General features: G+C 33.1%; 1 protein-coding gene across 5 annotated transcripts in view; it reads left to right on the top strand.

The window, feature by feature from the left end:
• The window catches only part of MBD5 (methyl-CpG binding domain protein 5), a 430,738-nt gene that overhangs the window by 211,677 nt on the left and 191,082 nt on the right, over positions 1 to 27,979 (top strand). For all 5 annotated transcript variants that reach the window (XM_077767790.1, XM_077767788.1, XM_077767791.1 and 2 more), the window contains one exon: positions 710 to 857. The gene's annotated coding sequence lies outside the window, so the exon portion shown is untranslated. The remainder of the gene's footprint in view (positions 1 to 709; positions 858 to 27,979) is intronic.

Raw genomic sequence — 27,979 nt, 5'->3', positions numbered from 1 at the left:
TTCTTTTTAAAAATATCACTCTTTTTCTTTGAATAATAAAAATACCTTTTTTTTTTTTTGCTATATGGATAATTGTTGTAGTAAGGATTTGGAAAAATAAAGGACCTGGCTCTGTGTGAAATTCAGAAATTTAATGGTATAACTTAATTTATTAATAGAATAATACCTTAGTCATACTTTAATAAAATATTTCCTTTAGCAAATGCTGCAGTATGAATTTATCTAAATATTATCAAACTATTGTGGTTTTTGTTTGTTGTTTCTAGAATTTTCTCTAAGCATTAAGGCTGAGAAATTAGCTTGGTCATGATAACATTTTTCTAAATATCCCTTCCTTTTCCAAAGATTATTCTCTTCTACCTGCTGAGAGACAACTTGAAGAAAGAGCCCTAAACTTGGAGTAACAAGAACTGTTTTCTCATACTAGCTCTGTCACTAATTGGCTGTAACTTTGGTGGAGTTGTTTAACCTCTTGGATTTCAGTTCCCTATAATGCAAAGTTTGGGGATTGAATCATCTGATTGGCATAGCTCTTTCTTGCTTGCAGTCATAAATTTAGCAAATCTTGTATATAAGGCTAAAATTCTATGATTCTTAATGGGAACTCATAAACATCTCAAAACGTCCTTAAATGTGAATCTAAAGAAACACAGAGTAACTGGCTATCTGTTCAGAATTGGTAAATTCACTCCTGTTTCCTTTTTAACAGGACCAAGGAAATAAATACCAGAAGCCAAGAGCACAGAATATTTTCTTTCATCAGTCCATAGAACCCTGATACTTCTCTAATTCCATCACACACAAAGGAATGACCACCTTGGCAGATGGCCACAAAGGATGTCAACAATTTTTTGGAGGCAAGCAATGAAATATTTATACTATCAGCTTTCTGTTGTTAAGTATGTAGAACCAAGTAGTAATATCTTGCCTTTTAATGAAAAAATAGTGTTCTCTAATATAGCAATTGTATATATGAAGTATAGCTAATATAGCTATTTCTATATAGTTAAGCTATTTCTCTCTTCTTCTTTGCCTTTTTTCCTGAGCATCATTGCATGTCAAAAATTACAGTAAGCTGCTTTTACATTTTGTATTTCATAGTACAGAGCTGCATTAAATCCCTAAATACAAAATAAAAATTTAAGTAACAGAAATTAAGTACCCATGTTTAAAAACAGTGCTGTTTGTATCCATCTTGGACACATCTATCATCTAACGACAAATACCAAATAGTTTGGGGGATTACAATTATTTTTTATTTGATTGGAATGATCCACACTGTTTATGAATTTTTTTGTTTAATTCCAGCATTTTTTTCTTGCTTATTTTTAACAACTATTCTGAAGTGCTCCAAAATCTTGGAAAGTCATCCCTTTACATTCCTCACAGCTTTATATTTTGTGAGATCCTGCATCAAAAGAACTCATGGAACTTTTAGTTCCTTTCTCAGCAGCTCTTATTGCTCTTGGAAGAATAGTCAGCCAAGGATTGTGGACCACAGTGCCGTCTTCAAAATTGAAATTAATTACATTACCAGTTAAAGGGAAAGTTTGCTTGGAAAGAAATTGACTGTACTTTAAAGAAAAAAAAATTATAAATATAAGGAATCTGCCTTTGCCACCTTCGTGAAATATAAAACCTTAAGTAGACGAATATAAAATGAAATGAAAATAAACTCATAAAAATTTAAGTAGAATGCTCTAAAATTGAATTTTTCAAAGGATTTTATACAAACAAAGAAACTGTAGATATGCTCAGAATTTTTTATTTAGTACTAATTCAACTCATAGGCCTGAGGTCACCGAGCAAGTGAGTCTGCTTTTTAAGTTGTACACAGAGGAACACTTTCTAAGTAAAGGAAGATATAAATGTTTAAAAAGCCCAGTGTAGAGCTTCTGAGTTTTCTTTCAGTAACTAAAGTCAGAATTAATTCTTGCTTTTCTGTGGGGGAAAATTTCATCTAATTACATTCAAATTATTCTGCCAACTTTTTGGACAGCAAATCCTGATCACCAAAGAAAGGAAAAAGCAGCTGTGTTGCCCTTGCCTCACAGTTGCAAGAATAGCATTATTATGCAGTCCCTGGGCTTATAGAACTAAGAGTGGCTATCCACGGCTGCCTTCTGGCAAAGACACACCTAACCCATTCTGAACTGCTGGCAATGTATGCCCTCTGTTCCTAAGGATCCTTAAAGAAATAGTTTCCACTGCTTACTTTAACAAACCAATCTAGTATAAGAGCTCTTGGGGGTAGGTAGTTCTTATAACCCTCTGCGCACTTTTAGGGATTGTTTCAAAAACATGTTTTCATAGAATTATACTTTAATCATGATGTAAATCTTTTCTTAGTTTGATCTAATCAACTTAACTATTTTAAGAAAATACTTAAAATTGACCATTGCTACATTAGTAGCAATAGTTTCCATAAACACTACTCCATAAGAAGCCTATTTTTTGTCAAGTTTTTTTCCCTAATATTTCCTTTTTTAACACATTCATATATCATATCCTATTTTGGTCTTAAGTGTTTCTTTAAACAAAGCAATATATCTTTTTTTAAAAAATGTTTTTTATTTATTTTGAGAGAGAGAGAGAATGGGAATAGGGTAGGGACAGAGAGAGAATCCCAAGCAGGCTCTGCACTGTCAGAGGTACCCCAGAGCCTCCCAGATACCCTGAAAGCAACATATCTTCTGTCAGATAGCTCTGATTTATATTTCTAACACATTATATTAAAAACCAGCCCTTTGTTCTCTTTAAATTGCATTATATTTATGACCATGTTGTTAATAAGACACAAATATTTGTAATTCTAGTCAAAAGTGCTATTTAATTTATCTCCCATATTTTAAGGCTTATTTGAATATTATAGTTGTAAAAACTTTTAGTACCTAGAAAGACAATTAGAGCCTACCAGGTATAACTTATAATTCCACTATATAATAATGCAAATTCAAGGAACATGTTAACACTGACTAACCACCACTCTGACACACCTACCACTCTCTGTGACCATAGATAAATTATTGATTCTCTTTATCCCAAGTTTGTAAATCTTTAAAATTTGAATGATAATAATAATACAGTTTTAAGAATTAAGTAGATAAATAATATAAGTAAAAATCTTAGGTATTTAACATTTGCCCTAGTTCATAATTCAATACATAGGTGATATAGTTATTCTACTTTTTGCAAAATGATTGAAAACAGATTTCCTCATGGTAAGCTCAACTCTTACAAAAGAAATAATTAATTCATCTGTTATTCTCATGCCAAATTTGTTTTATATCATTATATTGTTGTACTGGCATTAAATTTTTTTTATTGATGTTTCCCAAAAATCAGCTTATGTTTAAACATGTGAAAATGCAGTTTATCAAAAAAAAATCACTATTTAAAATCATAGTTGTTAGAAAAAATGATTGTTAATCTTTGAGTCTATGAAAACTGTACATTCCAAACTTTGCAGGTAATTTTACTTGGGTATTCATCAACTCACTGCCTGCTCTAAAATTTTAACTTTGTATCAACCGCTATTATTTGGAGAACTATTCCGTGTGCAAGACAGAATGGTTTGAAGAATTTTCTTCTTGGGATTAAGTTCTTTTATGTGTACATTGATCAGATGCTTAGTCTGAGAAACTGATATTTCCCCTAAAAAAATAAAAGTAAGCAGGCAGTTTGGACCTTTATATTAGTTTCCTAGGTTTGCTATAACAAATTACCACAAACTGGGTGGTTTAAATTTTGAAAAAGTTATTTTCTCACAGTTCTTGAAGCTGAAAGTCCAAAATCAAGTTCTCTTCAGGGCCATGGTCTTTTAAAGGCTATAGGGAAAAATCTGTTACATGCTTTTCTCTTAGCTTTTGGTGTTGCCTGGCAATTCTTGGCATTCTTTCATTTATAAACTCATTATATCAATCTCTGCCTCACTTATCACATGGTTTTCTCCCTGTGTTTCTGTCTCTTATGCCTGGGGTAAGGGCCTGTTTCCTTCCTCTATCCTTGCCTTTGGCATCCTTCCGTCCCGTGGCAAGTCGTCTGGGTCAGTTTGGGTCAGTCAGACTATAGCCCACCCTACATCAGCATGACCTCATCTTAACTTGATTACATCCACAAAGACCCTATATGCCAACAAGGTCATATTCAACTGTCAAGGATTAAGATTTAAACATATTTTGGGGGAGGTGACACAATTCAAACAATAACACTGTCATATATTTTTTTGAATTGAGAATAAATTTAGGGAAGAAAAATTGATTCTAAAAACACGAGAATTTTCTTTTCCTAGGAAAGAGGTTGTTTCACTTGTGACAAGATACGACCTATGAGTAGATGTACATATTTTGCTTATAATGATTTGGCACTACCATTCTTTGACCATAGATGGTTCCTGATAATACTTTTACCCAGCTACTCTAAAGCTCTATAATTCAAAGTTATAAAACAATGTCTATCATTTTGTTGGTTTACTTGAGCTCAGAGTTCAAATAATAATTTTACAGTTTGATGATTAAGGCTTGTATCTATAATACATATATCAACAAATGAGATTCCCTAAAGACTTTAGAGATGGCATAGTATTTGCATTTCTAATTGTACTGGTAGTTATATTTGTAAATGAACTGAGTTAGTTTTTCCTCTGGTAATCTTGATTTAAACCAGAGCTACTTTTTATTTTCATGGGTAAGAAATTCCCTTTAAATTCAAATTAAGAAACATTATTGATCTTTCAAAATGAACATAGCCACTATATATTTTTAACACTAATTCTATAGCTTATTCTAATAAAGCTAATTCTAGTGAAGTCTTTCTAATAAATAACTTGGTATGTGATATATAGATCATCAGTACAGTTTTATCTTCTTTATGATCATTTCCCATATATTTAGATAATTATCACAAAATTTTTATACAATAAAACTTACAAAAGATGTACACTCTTATTTCAGAACTTAAGTAGAAGGATTTTATGTGTGTTTTCTTATCTTTGAGCTTCTAAAAAGGAAGGAAAGTAAAGCATTATAAACTGTTTGGGGAGTAAAGATGGAGTAGGAATATCCTAAGCTCATCATATATTATGGCTACAACTATATAATACCTGCTTCAGTGTAAATAACCCAGAAAATGACCCAAAGACTGGCAGAACAGATTCTCCACAAGAAATGTAAAGAGGCCACTGACCCAAACTGACCCAGAGGACTTGCCGCAGGAGGGAAGGATGCCAAAGGCGTGGATAGAGGAAGGAAACAGACCCTTACCCCAGGCATAAGAACCCATGCAGAAAACACAAATTCCATAACATTTGGCTTTGAAAACCAGTGGGCATTATTTTGTGAATTCTTACAATCACTGGGGCTTAACACCTGGAACTTTAAAAATCAGCAAACTCAACTATAGGAGAGCTGGGAGGACAAGAGGAAATTGAATCCCCACCTGTAAAGCGATACCACATCTGCTGAAGATACTGTCTTTTTTCCACTGGATATTCTTTCCTGATTTGTTGAAGATTAGTTGGCCATACATTTGTGGGTCCATCAATTTCTTGATTTCTCTTTCTGCTGCTTCATTATTGGTATAGAGAAATGCATCTGGTTCCTGTACATTGTTTGTATATCTTGCAACTTTGCTGAATTGATATATCAGTTCTAGTAGTTTTTTTGGTGGAGTCTTTCAGGTTTTCCACATAAAATATCATCTCTGAAGAGTGAAAGTTTGACTTCTTCGTTGCTGATTTGGATGCTTTCATTTCTCTTTCTTGTCTGATTGCTGAAGTTAGGAGTTCCAGTACTGTGTTGAACAACAGTGGTAAGAGTAGACATGCCTGTCCATAACAGGCAAAGAGAGCCATTGCAGACCACTGAACTGAAGGCAAACGCAGCTCAGCCACAATAGCAGGGCACACAAAACACACACAGGAGATACCACTAAAGTGCCAGGTTTTGGTGAGCAGGGGACATTGCACTGTAGGGCACTATAAGACCTCTTCTTTATAATGCCACTACTTGCATGGGGCGCCTGGGTGGCTTAGTCGGTTAAGCGTCCGACTTTCGCTCAGGTCATGATCTCGTGGTTTGTGGGTTCGAGCCCCGCGTCGGGCTCTGTGCTGACTGCCAGCTCAGAGCCTGGAGCCTGTTTCAGTCTGTGACTCCCTCTCTCTCTGACCCTCCCCTGCTCACGCTGTCTCTCTCTCTCTCCTAGAAATAAATAAAACATTAAAAAAAAAAATTTTATAATGCCACTACTTGCAAGAGCAAAAGATGTAACTGACTTTTCCTATCACATAGAAACAGATCAGAGATTTAGACAAAATGAAGAGGCAGAGGAATATGTCTCAAATGAAAGAATAGGACAAAATCACAAGAGACCTAAATGAAACGTTAGGTATATTAATATACCTAACAGAGAATTTAAAGTAATGGCCATAAAAATACTCGAGAAAATAATGGAGGACCTCAATGAGACTCCTAAATGAGAATAGAAAACATAAAAAAGAACCAATTAGAGATGAAGAGCTCAGTAACTGAAATTAAAAACCACTAGAGGGAATAATTAGTAGACTACAGGAAGGAGAAGAATGGACCTGTAACTTGGAGGACAGAGTAATGGAAAGCAATCAAGCTGAACAGGAAAGAAGAAAAAAATTACAAAATGAAAATAGATTGAGAGAACTCAATGACACCATTAAGCATATTAACATTCATATTATAGAGATCCTAGAATAAGAAGAGAGCAAAAAGTAGGCAGAAAATGTATTTGAAGAAATAATAGCTGAAAACATCCCAAATCTAAGGAAGGAAATCAGAAATCCAGATCCAGGATGCACAGAGAGTCCCCAACAAAATCAACCAAAGAGGTCCACACCAAGTCACATAATAATTAAAATGCCAACATAATGAGAGAATTTCAAAAACAGCAGGAAGAAGGAAAACAGTTACATACAAGGGAAACCCTTATATGTTTATTTTTCAGCAAAAACTTTGCAAACCAGAAGGGACTGGCCTGATATAGTCAAAGTTCTAAAAGGAAAAAATCAGCTGCAACCAGGAATACTCTACCCAGAAAGGTTACCATTCAGAATAGGTGAGTCCCCAGACAAATAAAAGTTAAAGTAATTCATCACCACTACACAAACCTTACAAGAAATGTTAAAGGGGACTCTTTGAGTGAAAAAGAGACCATAAGCAGGAGGAAGAGAAAAAGAACAAAAGCAGTAAAGTTAAATATATCTATAAATATCAGTCAAAGAATTCACAAAATAAACGAATGTTAAATATGATACCATATACCTTAAACATGGGGTGGGGGGGAAGGAGTTACAATTTAGTGGTTTTAAAATGGGTTTAAACAGGGGCGCCTGGGTGGCTCAGTCAGTTAAGCATCTGACTTCGTCTCAGGTCATGATATCACGATTCGTGGGTTTGAGCCCTGCGCCGAGCTCTATGCTGACAGCTCAGAGCCTGGATCCTGCTTCGGATCCTGTATCTCCCTCTCTCTCTGACCCTCCCCTGCTCACGCTGTCTCTCTCTCTCTCTCAGAAATAAATAAAAAAACATTTAAAAAATGGGTTTAAACATAAGTAACCATCAACTTAATATAGGCTGCTATATGTGTAAGATGTCATATATAAATCTAATGGTAACCACAAATCAAAAATGGATAATAAATATGTAAAAAAAAAATAAAAGAATCCAAGTATATCACTAAAGAAAGCCAGCAACCTATGAAAGAAAAGAGCAAAAGAAGAAAGGAACAAAGAACTACAAAAACAATTATAAAACAAGAAATAAACTGACAGTGAGTACATACATATCAATAATTAGTTTGAATGTAAATGGACTAAGCAGTCCAATCAAAATACATAAGATGACAGAATAGATTAAAAAGCAAGACCTATCTATATGCTGCCTACAAGAGACTCATTTCAGACCTAAAGACACAAGTAGTTTGAAAGTGAAGGGATGGAAAAGCAATGATCATGCAAATGGAAGTGAAAAGAAAGCTGGGATGGCAGTACTTACATCAGACAAAATAGAATTTAAAACAAAGACTTGAACAAGAGATAAAAAAGGACACTATATTATCATAATGGAGGCAACAAGAAAATACAGCAATTGTAAATATATACACACACAACAGGGAGAACTCAAATGCATAAAGCAGCTAATAACAAACATAAAATTAGTAATTAATAGTAATACAGTAATTGTAGGGGACTTTAACACCCTACTTCTATCAATGGATAGATCATCCAAAAGAAAATCTGCAACAAGGGACACCTGGGTTGCTCAGTTGGTTAGGTGTCCAACTTCAGCTCAGATCATGATCTCACAGTTTGTGGGTTCTAGCCCCACATCAGGCTCTGTGCTGACAGCTCAGAGCCTGGACCCTGACTCAGATTCTGTGTTTCCCTCTGTCTCTGCTCCTTTCTCACTCACACTCTTTCTCTCGAAAATAAATAAACATTAAAAAAAATTTAGAAAAGAAAGAAAATCTGCAAAGAGACATTGGCTTTTAATGACACATTGGATCAGATGGTTCTAACAGATATACTCAGAGCATTCCTTCCTAAAACAGTGGAATACACATTCTTTTCAATTGTACCTGGAACATTCTCCAGAATAGATCATATCAGACTACAAAACAAGTCTCAACAAGATTCAAAAAGATTTGGAGTCCAGCATGCATCTTTTCCATTCTCAATGCTATGAAACTAGAAATCAACCACAAGAAAAAAATCTGGAAAGACCAAAAATACATGGAGATTAAATAACACACTATTAAGCCATGAACGGGTCAATCAGGAAATCAAAGAGGAAATTAAAAAAAAAAAAAATATGTGGAGACAAATGAAAATGAAAACACCATGGTCCAAAATCTTCAAAATGCAGCAAAATCTGTTCCAGGAGGAAAGTTTATAGCAATACCAGCCTACCTGTAAGCAAGAAATATTTCAAATAAACAACATAACCTTACTCCTAACAACTAGAAAAAAGAAGAACAAGCAAAACCCAACACCAGTAAAATGAAGGAAATAATAAAGATTAAAGCTGAAACAAATGAAATAGAAACCACAAACAAACAAAACAAAAACAAAATCAAACAAACAAACCAACAAAAACATAGAACAGATCAATGAAACCCATAGCTGGTTCTTTAGAAAAATCAACCAAATTGATAACCTTCAGCCAATATCATCAAAAAATAAAGAGGACACAAACAGAATCAGAAATGAAAAAGGAGAAAGAACAACCAACACCACAGATTTATAAAGGATTATAAGAGAATATTATGAAAAATTATATACCAACAAATTGGACAACCTAGAAGAAATGGATAAATTCCTAGAAATATATAAACTCCCAAAACTGAGTCAGAAAGAAATAGAGAATTTGAAGAGACCAAATACCAACCATAAAATTGAATCAGTAAAACCAAAACAAAACAAAAACCAACAAAACAAAGTTCAGGACCATACGGCTTCATATGTGAATTCTACCAAACATTTACAGAAGAGTTAATACCTATTCCTCCCAAACTATTCCAAAAAATAGAAAAGGAAGGATATCTTCCAAATTCATTCTGTGAGACTAGCATTACCCTGATACCAAACTCATATAAAGACACTACAAAACAAACAAAAACTACAGTCTGATATCCCTAATGAACATAGATGCAAAAATCCTCAACAAAGTATTAGCAAACAGAATCCAGCAATGCACTTAAAAAGCATTCACCAGAGGTGGAATTTATTCCTGAGATACAAGAGTAGTTCAATATTCACAAACCAATTAACATGATATGTCACATTAACAAGAGAAAGGATTAAAACCATATGATTATTTCAATAGATGCAGAAGAAGCATTTCACAAAGTATAATATCCATTCATGATAAAAACCCTCAATAAAATAGGTTTAGAGTAAACATACATCAACATAATAAAGGCTGCATATGAAGGAACCATAGCTAACATCATACATAATGGTGAAAAACTAAGAGCTGTTGCCCTAAGAGCAAGAAGATGTCTACTGTCACCACTTTCATTCAGCATAATACTGGAAGTCCTAGCCACATAAATCAGAAAAACAAAAAGAAATAAAAGTCATCTAAGTTGGTAAGGAAGAAGTTGAACTTTCACTATTTGCAGATGCATGACAATATATGTAGAAAAACTAGAACATATAAATGAGTACAGTAATCAACATACCGAAATCCACTGCATTTCTATACACTAAAACTGAAGCAGCAAAACAGAAGTTAATAAAAATATACCATTTTCAATTGCAGCAAAAATAATAAAATACTCAGAAATAAATGTAGCCAAGAAAGTAAGAAATCTGTACTCTGAGAACTATAAAACACTGAGGAAAGAAATTGAAGATGACACAAGCAAATGGAAATATATCCCATGCTCATGGATTGAAAGAACAAATATTGCAAAAATGTCCATACTACCCAAAGCAATCTATAGATTTAATGCAATCCCTATCAAAATGCCAAATGCATTTTTTACAGAATTAGAACAAATAATCTGAAAATTTGTATGGAACCAGTAAAGAGCCTGAATAAATAAAGGAATCTTGAAAAAGAACAAAACTGGAGGTAGTGCAATCCCAGATTTCAAGATATAACAGCTATAGTAATCAAAATAGTATGGTACTAACGCAAAAACAAACACATAGATCAATGAAACAGAATAGAAAGCCCAGTGATAAACCCATGATTATATGGTGAATTAATCTTTGACAAAGGAGGAAAGAGTATGCAATGAGAAAAAGTCTCTTCAACAAATGGTGTTGGGTAAACTGGACAGCCACATGCAAAAGAATGATACTGGACCACTTTCTTACACCATTCACAAAAATAAACTCAAAATGGATTAAAGGCTTAAATGTGATGCCTGAAATCATAAAAATCTTAGAAGAAAACATAGGTAGTAATTTCTCTGACATGGCCTTGGCAACCTTTTTCTAAATATGTGTCCTTAGGTAAAGGAAACAAAACCAAAAATAAACTCTTGTGACTTTATTAAAATAAATAGCATCTACATAGTGAAGGAAACAATCAACAAAACTAAAAGGTAACCTACTGAATGGGAGAAGATATTTGCATACGGCATATCCAATAAAGAGTTTGTATCCAAAATATATTAAGAACTAATACAACTCAACACCCAAAAAACAAATAATCCAGTTAAAAAATGGGCCAAAGACATTAACAGACATTTCTTCAGACAAGACATCCAGATGGCCAACAGCACATGAAAAGATGCCCAACATCACTCAGCATCAGGGAAATACAAATCAAAACCACAAGGAGATATCACCTTACACCTGTCAGAATAGCTAAAATCAAAAACACAAGAAACAAGTGTTGGTGAGGATGTGGAGAAAAAGAAATACTCTTGCACTGTTGGTGGGAATGCAGACAGGTGCAACCATTGTGGAAATCAGTATGGTGTTTCCTTAAAAAATTAAAAATAGAGTTATTATATAATCTAGTAATTCCACTACTGAGTATTTACCCAAAGAATACAAAAATACTAATTCAAAGGAATACATGCACGTTGATTGATATTTATAGCAATATTATCTATGATAGCCAAATTATGGAAGCAACCCAAGTGTCCATGCATAGATGAATGGATAAATAAGATGTGGTGTATATACAACATGGAATATTACTCAGTCATAACAGTGAATGAAATTTTGTCATTTGCAACATGAATGGAGCTAGAGAGGATAATGCTATGTGAAATAAGTCAGTAAGAGAAAGGCAAATGGCATATGATTTCACTCATATATGGAATTTAAGAAACAAAAGCAGTAAAGAAAAAAGAGAGAATGAAACAGACTCTTAACTATAGAGAACAAACTTAACGGTTACCAGAAAGGAGATGAGTGGGAGAATGGGTAAAGCAGAGGAAGAGGATTAAGAGTACACTTATTATGATGAACACTCAGTAAATATAAATTTTTTGAATCACTATATTATATAACTGAAACTAATATAATAGCATATATTAATAATATTGGAAATAATATTTTTAAAAGATAAACAAACAAAAAATTCCTATATTGGGGCCCTTATGTTTTTCTTTATTACATGAAACACGTAAAATTTCCAAAACATAATCTTCATGCAGGTAAAACCTGCTTCAAATTATTCTTTGCATATAATAGGTACTCAATAAATGTTTATGAAGTAAATGAAGGAAATTGTAATTAGCCTCTCTGCTTATAGACAGCATCTAGAAGGAAGATATTGAAAGTAAGGCAGTTCTGAAGCTAATTCAGTCATATACCTTTCACATTAAATATTTTCTTCTTTTTTTAAAGATTTTTTTTTAACGTTTATTTATTTTTGCGACAGAGACAGAGCATGAGCTAGGGAGGGGCAAAGAGAGAGGGAGACACAGAATCCGAAACAGGTCCAGGCTCAGAGCTGGCAGCACAGAGCCAACGCGGGGCTCGAACCCACTAACCGTGAGATCATGACCTGAACTGAAGTTGGCCGCCCAACCCACTGAGCCACCCAGGCACCCCTAAATATTTTCTTTAAATTTGGTATAAGAGATAAACATCGAAACCAGAGAGTTTGAAATGCTGCAAAGTGGAGATACGTTCTTTATTTCCCAGAATTTTTCAGTAAACTGAAGGACTTATGGCTTTGGTTTAATATTTTTATCTCATTTTCCTAGTGAATGTTGAAACTTTGGGGAAAGAAAACAAAGTTCAAGATTAAGTGAGCAGTTAACTATTTAAAGAATGGAGTTTTATTTTCTAAACTATGAATCAAATTACTAGAGTAGTAGTTCACCACCCTGACTATGCTTCAGCATAACCTGGAGAGCTTTTTAAAAATGTAGATGTTTTAGCCCTATCTCTACTGGTTAATCTCAATTTTGCTAATTATTACCTGTGTGACTGAGCATTATTTATTCCATAGACTTGGATTCTCTAGAAGTGGAGATGATACAAAAGTATTGGACGTTTGAATAAGAGTGTGCCTCACAGAAATTGGAAACATAATGTCTACTTAGAAGTGTGCTGATCTAATTAGTAAAACTTTGAACTAAAAAGTAAGGAATTTGAGGACATAAATGAGCACATAAAACAATAAGGATTTTATAGATTGATAGATATCAGTAAGGCTGAAGTAAATACCCCAAATTACTGGTAACAATACCTAGGGAAAACGTCAAGGTATTATACTTGCCTTCAGATGTCTATATTCGAAGGCCCAAGGTATATCTGAAACTGAAATGAACTGATTTCTTACATGGAGAATTTAATATCAATAGTACATCCCTGGTAAGAGTGAATGAGCATATTTTCTAGAAGTATGACGGTGGTAGTTATGGTGAGGAGTAGGGATAGGGTAGAGGCAACTTACAGAATTCTTATAGCTTTAGAAAACTTTTAAGGCCCTTTCCAACTCTAATCTGATATGTTTGTAAGTAATTGACAGTACTTCTGTTACATGTATTTTTTCATCTATATATTCAGAAAACTTTTATGTGCCAGACACCATACTAGAAGATGCAAGTTGTGGTTGTGAAGAAAAATAGAACATACCAGGTTTGATAATCACTGCAATAAAGTATCATAGAAGCAATTGAGTAATTGCATTTCATTTATACATGTATTGGTTATTTCTGTTACCGCTTAGGTGTTAGCCAAAATACATGAAATAGAAATTCCAGTGTACTTAAATGTTCAGAAAGAAATTGCATTATGATTATTAGAAAAAGTGTCATCTTGATCCAAGATGTTTGAGGAGAAACTTCATGAAAACTCTATACAATATGTGATACACTGTATCTCAGTACTAAAGGCTAAGACTCGGATCCTAATATTAATTACTGTCATTGTTCCCTGCCTGTATGCTCATTTACTGAGTATGCAACTGATCAAGTTGCTTTTGATACAGCTATTGCTTGTAAATAGCCAGAATCTTGGGGAGAGAGGCCAGTTTCCTGGAATAAAAACTGCTGAGGTTAGAGAAACAGCATTCATAAGAGAAAGGTCTAAGAATGTAATGGGCTTTGGAGGACGGGACTCCATTGATTCCAGAGCACCAGAGGGAATGAAGGGAAAGGAATTTCTAGAAAAAATTCTGTGGTTCTGACATGAAAGAAGCAAAATGAAAACAGCAATAATTGTTTTTGTTTCTTCTGCTGTGTATTTCAAAAACAATTTGAGAAGAAAAAAATCCACAAGTAAAATTGAGTTTACATTTATATTTAGATAACTTCCCTTCTTCTAGAGTTTTACCGCTTTTTCTTTTATTGGATTTTAGTAAATTACTCCCTTTTTTGAAATGCTTTAACACCACAATAGAATTCAGTATGTAATACTTTCAGTTAGTGGAGAGAGGGACCACAGAAATTTTAATGTGTACTGGTTTCAACAATCAGCATATTACTGCTAAGTTTCTTCAGAAGGAATATGTTGTGTTAAGTTTTGCTTTTGAATTATTAAAGCAATATATACTCATGGTTTTTAAAATAAGAAACAAATAATATTGAAAAGTATAAAATAAAAAGTAAAATTGAAACTATCCTGTTTCTACTTTCCATAAGTAACTTGTATTAATTTATTTTATGTATCATTTCAGAAATCCTCTATCCACATACAAGTTTATGTGTGTATATACATGTAACACACACATATACATGCACACTTACACATATGCATATACTGTATATACTTTTTTTACGTAAATGCACATATCCATTTTTCTTTGCTAATGTCCTTTCCTTTATCTCTTATTGAATTCTAAGAACTCTTGGTATACTAATAAAATGTACCTTTTCTTATGAATTTCAAACCCTTTTCTACAGTTTAATTTGCACTTCAACTTGACTTGTGGTAGTTTCTTTTTTCCCATATTGAAATTTTAACTTTTGCTTAACTCAAATAATCAGTCTTTTCTCTTATGGCTTCTGTAGATTATGTCCAATATTGTGACACCGTTTTTTCCTTCCCACTTTTATGGTTTAATTTTTGTTAAGAAACTTTTTTACGGCCGTTTTAGGTTTACAGCAAAGTTGAAATATACAGAGTTTTCCCATAAGCCTATGTCCCCCTGAAACATTCATAGCCTCCTCTTTATCAATTTCCCCAACAGAGTGGCACATTCATTACAATTGAATTGATACATCATTATTACCTAACGTCTACAGTTTACCTTGTGGTTCACTATTGGTGTTGTACATCTTATGGATTTGGACAGATTTATAAAGGCATGTACCCACTATCATGGTATCATACACAGTAGTTTCACTGCCTTAAAAATCCTCTATACTCTGCCTATTCATCCCTCCCTCCAAATATTTTTAAATATTTTATATTTAAATCACCTGGAATTTTCTTAGTGTCTCAGCAGCTTGTACTGATTAATCATTTTTTATTTTATTTTTATTTTTACTTTTTTGATATTGACTAATCTTTTTAAAGTCACTTTTATCATATATTAAAATCTTATGTGTATTGGGATATATTCCAGAATTCCCCAGTATACATTTTCTATTTGTCTGTTTCTTCTCTAATATAAAAGCCCTTAATTACTATATCCTCATAGTGTTTTTACTATGTGCAAGGACTCGTCTCCTCTTTACTCCCTTTTTTCTTTTCAAAATATTTGTAGATAATGACATATTTTTTACTAGATGAACTCTGGCATCAATTTTCAAGCTCTCAAAATAAAAAAAAAATCTTATTGGTATTTTAATGAGAATCTTATTAAGATAATAGATTAATTTAGGCAGAATATGAGTCTTTGAGTATTGATTTTTTTAAATTTTTTAATGTTTTATTTATTTTTGAGAGAGAGAGAGAGACAGCATGAGGAGAGGAGAGTCAGAGAGAGAGGGAGACACAGAATCTGAAGCAGGCTCCAGGCTCTGAGCTAGCTGTCAGCACACAGCCCTGACGCGGGTCTCGAACCTACGAGCTATGAGATCATGACCTGAGTTGAAGTCAGACGCTTAACCCACTGAGCAACTCAGGTCCCCCGATTTTATCTGTTCAGAAAACAGATTACATGTCTTATAGATATCTGGATTTGTTTATCCCAAGTTACTTATTTTTGTTGTGTTTTTCATATTAAATGGGTTTGTTTCTAGTTTCAATTTTATAATTTGAGTATGGCTTATATATAGGAGAACCATTGACTACCATATGCTAATTATGTAATTAGCTACCTTTCTAAATTCTTTTTAGGGGCTTTTCTGTTGACTTTTTTGGGTTTCTCAAGCATACATGCATGTCATCATGGAAATAAGGATATAATTAGCTCTTCCTTTCTCCCCACCCAACTTTATTGAGATATTATTAACATATAACATTGTATAAGTTTAAGGTGTACAGTGTGATGATTTGATATAAGTATATATTGCAAATGATTACCAGAATAAGGTTAGTTAGCACATCCATCACTTCATATAGTTACCGTGTGTGTGTGTGTGTGTGTGTGTGTATGTATGTGCGTGTGTGTGGAAAGAACGTTTAAGATCTGCTCTCTTAGCTACTTTCAGGTATACAATATAGTGTTGTGAACTATAGTCACCATGCTGTGCATTAGAGCCCCCGAACTTACTCATCTTAACTGGAAGTTTGTACCCTTTGACCACCTTCACCCATTTCTCCCACCTCAGTGGTCACCAATTTACTTTCTGTTTCTATAAGTTCATTTTTATTTTAGATTCCACATATAAGTAAGATCATACAGTTTTTTTTTCTCTGTCTTATTTCATTTATATTAATATTCTCAGGTTTCTTCCATGTAGTCACAAATGGCGTGATTTCCTTCTTTGTATGGATGAATAATACTTCATGTTGTAAACACACAAATGCATCACATTTTCTTTATCCATTCATCCATTGATAGATACAAGTTGTTTCTATGTCTTGGCTATTGTTAACAATTCTGCGGTGAACATGGTGGGTAGAGATATCTCTTTTAGACAGTGATTTTATTTTCTTCAGATACACACCCAGAGGTGGACTTGCTAGGTCATATGGTAGTTCTATTTTTAATATTTTGAAGACCCCCCCCATACTGTTATGGTGGCTGTACCAATTTATATTCCTGCCAACAAGTTTTCAATGTTTTTTTTTTCTCCAAATCCTTACCAGCATTTACTATCTCTTGTATTTTTGATAATAGTCATTCTAACAGGTGCAAAGTGATATCTCATTGTGGTTTTTGATGTGCGTTTTCCAGATGATTATTGATGTTGGGCACTTTTTATGTACTTTTGACCATACCTTTGGTATTGACTTTGGAAAACTATCTGTTTATTTTCTTTGCCATTTTTTAAATCAGATAATTTGTTTTTTTGCTGTTGAGTTGTAGGAGTTTCTTATATGTTTTGGATAGTAACCCCTTATCAGATATATGCTTTGCAAATTTTTTCTCCTATTCCATAGGTTGCTTTTTCATTTTGTTGATTTTTTTTTTTTGCAGTGTAGAAATATGTTTAATGTAGTCCCACTGGTTTAATTTTTTTTTGTTCTTGTGCTTTTGATGTCATATGAAAAACATCATTGCCAAGAGCAAGGTCAAAAAATTTTTTTCTGTTTCTAAGAGTTTTATGGTTTCAGGTCTTACACTTAAGCATTAAGTTCAATTCAAGTTAATTTTTCTGAGTGGTATAAGTTAAGGCTCCACTTTTATTATTTTGGATGTGTGTATCCTGTTTTTCCAACACCATTTATTGAAAAGACTATCCTTCCCCCATTGAATTTTCTTGGCTTCTTCCTTGTCAACTTGGGCCCTTGTTGACTGTATATATGGGTTTATTTCTGGGTTCTATATTTGATTCCATTGGTCTTTGTGTCTGTTTTTATGCCAATACCATATTATGTTGATTCCTTTAGATTTGTTGTATACTTTGAAATCAGGAAGCATGATGTCTCCAGCTTTATTCTTTCTCAGGGTTGCTTTGGGTCTTTTGTGGTTCCATTAAAATTTTAGGATTATTTGTTCTGTCTGTAAAAAATGCCTGTGAAATTTTGATAGCAATTGCACTGAATCTATAGATGACTTTTGGTAGTATGGACATTTTAATGATACTAATTCTTCTATTCTGTGGTATGAGATATCATTTCACTTATTTGTGTTTTCTTCTGTCAGCGTCTTACACTTTTCTTTGTACAGGTATACCTCCTTGGTTAAATGTATTCCTAAGTATTTTATTCTCCTTGACGCTACTGTGAATGAGATTGCTTTATTTTTTTTTCAGATTGTTCATTATTATTGTATAGAAATGCAACTGATTTTTATATATTGATTTTGTTCTTGAAACTTTACTGAATTCATTATTAGTTCTAACAGTTTTTTGATGGCAGCTTTAGACTCTTCTATGTATAAGATGATATTATTTGTAAGCAGGGACAATTTTACCTTTCTGATTTGGGTGCCTTTTATTTATTTCTCTTGCCTGAGTACTCTGGCTTACATTCCCAGTATTTTGTTTAATAGGAATGGTGAGAGTGGACATTCTTGTCTTGCTCCTGATCTTATAGGAGACAGAAGATTTCCATTTTTCACCATTAAATATGATGTTAAACTTGGGCTTCTTATATATGGGTTTTATTATGTTGAGGTTTTTGTTGAGGGCTTTTAATCATGAAAGGATTTTGGAACTTGTCAAATGCTTCTTTTGCATCTATTAAGATTGCATGATTTTGATCTACATGATGTTAATATGATGTTTCACATTTATTGATTTGCATGTATTGAACCATCTTTGCATCCTAGGAATGAGTCCCACAATCATAGTGAAGACCCTTTTAATGTGCTGTTGAATTCAGTTTGCTAATATTTTGTTGAGAATTTTTGTCTGTATATTCATTAGGTATATTGACCTGTAGTTTTCTTTTACTATAATATCCTTACCTGCCTTTGTAGTAGGATAATGCTAGCCTTATAAAAATGAATTTAGAAGTCTTCTCTCCTCTTAATTTTTTTGGAAATGTTTGAGATAGATTGATATTCTTCTTTAAATGTTTGGTAGAATTCACCAGTGCAACTATCTGGTCCTGGGGCTTTTGCTTGTTGTAAGGTTTTTGATTACTGAATTAATCTTCTTACTCATTGGTCTATTTGAGTTTTCTGTTTCTTTATGATTTAGTCTTGGTAGGTTGTATGTTTCTAGGAATGTATTCATTTTTCTAGATTGTCCAATTTATTGGCATATTATTGTTCACAGTAGGTCTGTTATTATCCTTTATATTTCTGTGGTTTCTGTTGTAGTGTCTTCTCTTTCCTTCATAATCTTACTTAGAGTCCTTTCTTTTGCTTAGTCTGGCTAAAGGTGTGTTGATTTTGTTTATTTTTTTTCAAAGAACCAGTTCTTAGTTGTGTTAATCATTTCTTTTGTTTCCTTACTCTTTCACTTATTTCTGCTCTAATTTTTATTATTTCCTTCCTGATGCTAATTTTGGGCTTCCATTTGTTCTTTTTCTAGTTCCTTGAAATGTAATATTAGGTTGTTTATTTGATATCTGTATTCTTTGTGTATGCATTTATAACTATAAACCTTACTGTTAGAATTGCTTTTGCTATATCCCATACATTTTGATATGTTGTGTTTCTATTTTCATTTGTTTCAAGATATTGTTTAAATTTCTCTTTTGATTTCTTTGATCCATTGCTTGGTCAGGAGTATACACTTTAATGTGCATATATTTGTGTATTTTTCAGCTTTTCTCCTGTTATGATTTCTAATTTCATACCATTGTGATAAAAAATATACTTTGCTATAAATTCTGTCTTACTGAATTTGTTGAGACTTGTTTTGTAGGCTAATATATGATCAGTCCTCAAAAATGTTCCATACATGTTTGGAAAGAATGTATATTCTACTGATACTGGATGGGATGTTCTGTACTTGGCTATTAGGTCCATTTGATCTACAGTATTGCTCAAATCCACTATTTTCTTATTAAGTCTCTGTCTGGATTAATGTACCCATTGTTGAGAGTAATGCCATTTCGTTTCTAATATTTATATCTCTATTTGTTTCTTGTATCTAATTATCTAGTATATTCAGAACAATATTAATATAATTGTTTTAACTTTTTTTGGACCTATAAATACTTTTCCCATTATAAATATGTTATAAACTATTATAGCTCTCATAGCTCTGAGTAAAGGAAAAATACATACAGTAAAACTTTGGTTTCAAGCATAGTTCGTTCCAGAAATATGCTTGTAATCCAGAGCGCTTGTATATCAAAGCGAATTTCAAGAACCATTGGCTCAGTTGTGATCGTGTGGCCTTCGGGAACACATACTATTAATATTGCAGGACATCACTGTTTATTAACTTAAAATTTATTAGAAATATTTGCTCATCTTGCAAATATGTGTTGAGAGTAATGCTTTTTGACACTTACAGAATAAGTTACTCGCAATCCAAGGTTTTACTAAATGCACATCAAAAAATTCTTTAAAAAGTGAAATACAACTGAATGAACAGTTGAATTTCCAGTGTTACATGAATTATAAGAATCAGTTTTCTGATAACAAAATTAAATTGTCTTTTTTTTCTATGGCTATTCTAAGATTTATTCTTTATCCATGTTCTTTAGCAATTTGACATGATGTGCCTAAATTATGTTTCTTTCTATGTTTTGTTCTTGCATTTTGCTGAGCTTTTTAGATCTGTACATTAATGTTTTTTCACCAAGCATGGGAAATTTTACTTATTACTTAATCAAATATTTTTTCCTGCCTATTTTCTCTTTCTTTTTTTTTTCTGGGACTTCATATATATGTATGATAAATTACTTCATTCTGTTTCTTGGCTATGTGGGTCCCTGAGACTCTTCAGAAATTTCTGTTTATCTGCCTTCAAGTTCTCTGGCTGGTTTTCCTGTCATCTTCAACATGCTGTTAAGTCATCCAGAGAATTTTTAGTTTTGATATAGCACTTTCAGTTCTATAATTTCATTTTAAATCTTTAAAAAAATTATTGTCATACAATATACATTAAAAAATTTATAATTTTGACCATTTTTAGCGTATTTGATTCTTATTTGTTGTTTCCATTTCTCCTAAGATTCTCTTTGTGCATTTATCATAATAATATTTTTAATGTTCTTGATAGTATTTGTTTTTATTTTTAAGTAATCTCTGTACCCAACATGGGGCTCGAATTCACAACCGCAAGATCAAGAGTCACATACTCCACCCACCGAGCCAGCCAGGAGCCCCATGTTCTTGATAATATTTATAATAGCTGCATTAAGGTACTTTCTGAGTCATTACGGAATCTGTTCTATTGTTGCTTTTTCTATGAATTTTTGGTCACATTCTCTTGTTTGTTCATGTGTTGAGATTTTTTTTAATTCTATACTGGGTAGATTATATGCTTTAGAGTCTCTGGATTCTGTTATCTTCCTCTGAAGAATATTAACTTTTTTTCTAACAGTTAAATTACTGGCTGCTTATCTTTTTCTAGTAAAGGTTTAGTTTTACATCTTGTCAGAATGGGTCTCTTTCGGTTTTGCCTTACATCCTAGGGTGACTCTTTTAATACAGGGATGTAATTCTAACTCTGAAAATGTGGCCCTTTATGGATTTCTGTGGAAGGTCTAAGCCATTCACCAAGCTGCTTCAGCTTGGTAGGATTCAAACTCCAAACTCTTTGTCTCATGCAATGGGCAGCAGCAGAAATCCCTTTCATCCTTCCAGCTATTATTTTCCAGTAGGATCTTTGTAGTCTTCCCACTGTGTGTAGTTCAAGGGTAGGAAAATATATGCAAAATTTTTTATCTCTCCCCCTCTGCTTCCCTGCTTTCCAAAATCTACCTCCTACTACAACCTTCAATTTTCAGCTGTTCTTTGAGCCCTGAACTCTGGCCTCTAACACCTCAAGCCAGTAAGAATGTGGCTTTCTGCTTTAGCTCTAGCTACTCCCACAACTTTTTACCTCAAATGAAAAGCTCTATTAATATAGATCTTGTCCAGATTTGTTCTCTTCTTTCAAAGGTCAGAGTTTCTTTTTCTGGTTTTGCCTACTTTTGGTCAGTCTCCAAATAGTTGTGTTTTTTTTTAGTTGTTTGTTTTAGTATTTTTTTCACAATTTATAATTGTTGCCATCGGATAACAAGTCTGGGTCAAGTTACTGTACCATTACCAGGATTGTAGTTCCTGGGATTTTTTACTTTTTTATTTATCTATTCATTTCATTATCTTACATTATATATATTATTTCACTTCATGATCAAATTTGTCATGTAGACCTAGGTTTGATTCCTGGTTCTGCCATTTATTATGGCATTACTTCAAATTTATGATTTTTTAATATCCGTATATATAAAATGGAAATGATCATAATTACCTTATAAGAATGGTTGCTTTGAATATTGAATGTGAAAATATATGTAAAACAAGTGGCACAGAGCCTAGAACTTCATTGGATTTCATAAATACTGCTAAACTTTTTTACCATAGTTATTCTATAAGGTTGGAATATCAAATATTACTATGTGAGATGACTTACCTAAGATCTTACTACTAAGTAATATGAGCACAGATTAATTAAATCATTTCTGCAAGATAAATTTATGCCTCACAGGGGTTCCAGTTTCAATTTCAATAGTATCCCATATAAGAAGGAGAAATGCCTGATTATGATTTAGAGGAGGAACAATTAAAAAAAGATTACTGACAATAAGACTGATTGTCCGTGTACTGAGTGAGCACTTTTCTCTTCTATGAGCACTTAGGAGCCAGCCAACTGACTGGTGACCAGAAGATACCACTGTAGCATTTTTTTCCTCTCAGAGAAGAATGAGTCTAAGTAAGTTTCTAATTTTAGAGCCAGACAGAATATTCAGTGAGAATACTGAGGCCTAGTAAAATAAGTAGCAATTGTTATATGGTCAGCAAAGAAAATAATACAAAATATACCACTATGCAACTCTTCTGCCCTCTGGGTTTATTTTAACTCACAAATGAATGATTTCTATCCTGGGCAAGTATGTAATTTCAGAAATTGGTTATTGGATGAGGTTTTCTAGGATTAGTTAACATCATTGTTTTGTCTACTGAAATCAGGCTATGGATGTGTCTATGTGTTATTTTGTATTATATTTTAACTAATGCACAGGATTTTGTGTGTGCTTTTCAAAAACATTTTACTACATCGGAATCAATTTAATGCTAAAGATAAAAGGAGAAACTGGTTGAGGTCACATCCACTGTCTCTGGTAAGCATTATTGCAGTTACGATTCACATTTATGCCTATTCAGAGAGAAGACCATCAATCATGTAAACTCAGAGCCAGATTCTGATCTCTAATGCATAGTATGAATTGCCACATATCTTTTTTTACACACACAAAAAAATGCTCAGTATCATCTCAGATTAAAATCTGTCCTTTCAAATTGATTTTATTTTTATCTAGACTAAAAAGCAAAATGCAGTGTCAGAAGAGGAAATAAAATAATTCCTGCCAGGATGTGGTTTCTTTTTTTATATTAATTCTTACTGGATCAAGTATTCATATAGTTCTGTAATCATAATAATGACTCTGAGAAAAAAACAGAAAAATTATTATTTATCCTCTTTAAAATGGAATTTTTTTATCCTTGTGCAATCATATGTCCTAACTTGGATTGTAGGGGAAGGCCATGTTATAAAAAGAAAATTACCTAAGGTTATAAAATATGAAAAGCAAATAAAATCTATTTACATACTACATGTGATTTATCAGAATAGATCTCGTATGTTTCCATGAAAGTTTAACAATTTTATTAAAGCTCACCAATAAAAGATTTAAAATAATAAAACTGTCCTGTTTTTGGAATTTATGTTTTTTTTAAGTATAAGATAATTGCACAGAAGATTGGAAGATAAAATCTTCATTTACATTTTCTCTCAGCCAAGGAAATTTAGTTCAATTTACACATAGTGTTATTTTTGAACAGTGTTTATTAGGAACTTTTTATGAGCAAAGCACTGTGCTAGGCATTTTTAGGGATATAAAAATAAACCTGGTACCACTCTGCCTAAAAGAAGTGTGTAGCTTAGTAAAGACAAACAAAAGCACACATGTCACATGCATATGAACAGTGTGGAAACTTTCAGAGTCTTGTTCTCAACAGTGTGATTCCAGAGAGCAGTGTTGGTATGTGCCGTTTTTTGTTGTATTTCAGAATTACAAGTGATCTTTAGGAGAGCCTAGTGTAGTACCTGGAGCATAATTAGCATAATTGGTGTACAATAGATGTTGAAAGAGTAGATAAAATACTCTCTCATGGTTGGGGTTGGACAGCAGGCAAGATGTGGTGTGAGTGTGTGTGTGTTAACTGCCCTTAGGGTTACACCAGTTATTTTTGAATTAGACTGATTTTTTTATCTGGATTTTACCATCTTTGTGACCTTGTGCAAATTAACTCTTTAAACTCCCATTTTCTTCATCTGTCAAATATGATGATAATATCTGTTTCATAAGTTTGTTGTAAAGTGTGAATGAGATCATGAATGTCAGGCCTATATTATAGTGGCTATAGTATTTTTGATTTAAAAAAATTGTTACATTTACTAATACTGTTCTCACTATTTTTGCTATTAAGGGGTGGGTTGAAAAATACCTCGTTATGAAACAGAAGTAGTGAAACTATAACATTGACTTTACATGTATGTAAGTGGCAGAATTTTTCTCCAAGGAATGATACTTCACTTAATCTATATTATCTTATTTTTTATCTTAATTTTTAAATTAAGAAAGAATAATTCATGCGTTATGAATAAGATAAATTTATTATTTAATTTTGTACTTGGTCATTTAGTCTTTGCAGAATGAAAACTCAAATAATCACCTAGGAATTATTTACTCTTTCATTCAGTTATTTATCCATTTCACAAATATTCACCAAGCACCTGTTATCTGCCAGGCATTGTGTTAAGCACTGGTGACTAATTTCCTGTTATCAGAGTTTAAAGTTAGTTTGAATTCTAGTTCATTGTTCACAGATCTGGATTTGCAAGTCTAGCCCTTCAAAGGTGGATCACAGGTGGTTAACAGTGTTCTAGACACTGTGCTTTAGATTTAGGGATTCATGTCACATGAATGAGCATTTCTTTCTTTGATTCCATGAATTATAACAAGGCATGACAGCATCAGAGTTGAAAAGTTACTATAGCCCACCTTCTTTAAAGTCTGTCGTTTTTAAAGCACGATAAATTTTTTAACATGCTTTACAGAATTATGAGGGCTTAGGTACAAATGAATAGGTCAGAAAGTATATGGTCATAGTTGAATCTAACTCTACTATTAGAGTTCTGTTAGTTTTATTATCTAGGCTACTTTAAGTAAAAATAATTAAATTTCTCTCTACCTTTTGAATATTAGGAAACCTTGGGCCTTGGAATGTTAGAAATAATTATTGCCTAATTATAAACAAAAAAAAAGTTCTGAAAAATATTAAGTGACTTTCCCACAGACATTTGAATTGGCCAGTTGCAGATCCAGAATTCAAACCCATATGTGTGTGGATCCAAACCCAACCCTCATCAAACTACATTGATTCTCCATTGGATACTAAATGCAGATGTGGAGTGAGAATGCATAGGCAGCCTTAGATTCCCTATTATGGCCTTACTCTTTTCCCTTTTGTTTTTTAAGAAAAAAAAATTATGCACATGTTGAATCTAGTGGTATTGAGTATCCCTTCCCTATGGGGCCACCTACAGTTAACTGCTTTTAATTTTTAACTGCTTTAATTTTTACTTACTTTTATTTTCCCAAATAATTCATCCACCTGTTTGTAAATAATATGGGTTTTTACTGCTATATTATAGTTTTACCATTATTAGACATTGTTTATAGATAGAAAATATAGATAATTTATCTATTATCATTAGATGATTACCTAGCTTGCTTGTACCACCTAATAGCTCTCTGCCCCTGCATCTTGCCAATATAGTTTTAAAAATAAATGATTAGTAGGAGTGCCTGGGTGGCTTAGTTGGTTAAGAAATTGACTCTGGCTCAGGTCATGATCTTGCAGTTCATGAGTTTGAGCCCCACGTCAGGCTCTGTCCTGACAGCTCAGAGCCCATAGCCTGCTTCTTTGGATTCTGTGTCTCGCTTTCTGTCTCCTACTCATGCTCGCTCTCTCTCTCAAAAATATATAAACATTAAAAATTTTTAAAAAATAAATGATTAACTTTTAGAATGTATAACATCTACCCTCTTGGATAGTGGACTTCCAAAATACTGGTGACTGTCACTAATTGTTCATTTGATCTCTCAGAAGAACTATTCTTTCATAGCATGTGTGAACAGCCCCAGAAGGTGGTAGCTCAAAGTCAGTGAGAATACTTAGTCCCTTTAAGGAGTATAACCATTTTAAATCTGCTTAGTGTCTTTTGAAATAACAGTTGCATAGCATGTTGGTAATATTTCGTAAACCCACTGTTACTTAATGACTTAGAAATTTCTAAATCCATTGAAGTTAATAACTTATGATCATGCAGTTTTAGAAAGACATATGAGAATATCAAACCTTGAAAATATGTTGAATCTATGTTTATTGATAAATAACGTACTTATAAGTGAAATGTGGATCTGTAATGAAACATTGCATACTTAATAAAACAAGTTAAAATATACTTTCAGAATGTTTTTCAGAAAATGGGACTCTATATTGAAGAAAAGAGAAAGAAATTCAATATTTGCAAGACAGTATTTTTTTTAAATATTCATTATGTAGATCTATAATTAATGATATGTTAAATTCTACGTGCTGTATGTTCCTTTATTTGTTAAAACTATGTTAAGGAGCAATAGGGGAATATTTGTAGGCATAATACTATTTTTGTAAAAATAAAAATATATATTGTATGAGAGCAAACTATAACAGTGTCTTTTCCTTAGGGGTATGGGGAGGTGGGATAGGGGGCTGTGACTTGTTACCTTTTTTTTTTCCTTTTTAAAAAATTTTAAGCTTATTTAACCGTCTTTTGAAAGAGAGAGAGCCAGCAGGGGAGAGAGAGAGAGAATCACAAGCAGGCTCCCCACTGTCAGCATGGAGCCCAATGCAGGGCTCAAACCCACAAACCATGAGATCATGACCCGAACAGAAACCAAGAGTTGGATGCTTAACTGACTGAGCCACCCAGGTGCCCAGTGACTTTTTACTTTTATACTTCCATATCACTTGATTTTTTTTTTCTAAAGTAAGTATCTGGTATTTTGAAACCAGGAAATAAAAAAGAAAAGAGACATTTTAAAAGAAATAAGATAAGAAATAGATAAAGATGGGGGGAAAAGAATAGATAAAGATAAGAGAGAAAATAAAATTTAACCTTTATGTCTTGTTACTATGGTGAACTAGATACCCTAGCATCTCATGGTAAATAACTAAAAATGACATGGTTGATAAAAACATAGTAGTGCATTCAACTATTAACTGGAAAAATGATGTAAAAGATGGTGATGGTTTGTTTATCCTATAAGGCCCAAACAAAACAAAACAAACAAACCTAGGTAAAAGTGCCATTCAGAGAGGTAAGCTCTAAGGTATTTGTTGAGCCTGGTTAACCCTGTGCTAGGGTTTCACAGAGTCTGTCCATTGAAAGAGGAACAGGAAAGAATCAACGTCCAAGAATCAAGATCCTTCATAAACATAAAGTTCCCTCAGCCTAGACTTCCAAATCTTTTTCACTTTCACTTGTGAGACTGTATGAAAGATCAGCCAATCACTTCCCACAGCACTTGAAGAAAAACTAATTGGTTTCAGTCTTGGCACTGAGCATAATAAAATCTCTCCCCAATCATTTGTAACCACAAGCTGGCCTTGTGGGTGTGCTACTGAGCTTCACACTACACAGATGATATGAAAAAGAAAATTAAAGCCAAGAATGTAATGTGGCCCCAAGTTTAAAATCCCCCCAAGTACCTGGTAGGAGCAAATACAAATTTTCTCCTAAAGAATCTACTTTGAAGATA

The sequence above is a fragment of the Crocuta crocuta genome, unplaced genomic scaffold, assembly GCF_008692635.1.
Source record: "Crocuta crocuta isolate KB4526 unplaced genomic scaffold, BGI_CrCroc_1.0 scaffold154, whole genome shotgun sequence".
NCBI classification, from domain to species: domain Eukaryota; kingdom Metazoa; phylum Chordata; class Mammalia; order Carnivora; family Hyaenidae; genus Crocuta; species Crocuta crocuta.
Note: the sequence above shows the minus strand (reverse complement) of the source record. Positions and strands in the feature narration are given on the sequence as shown.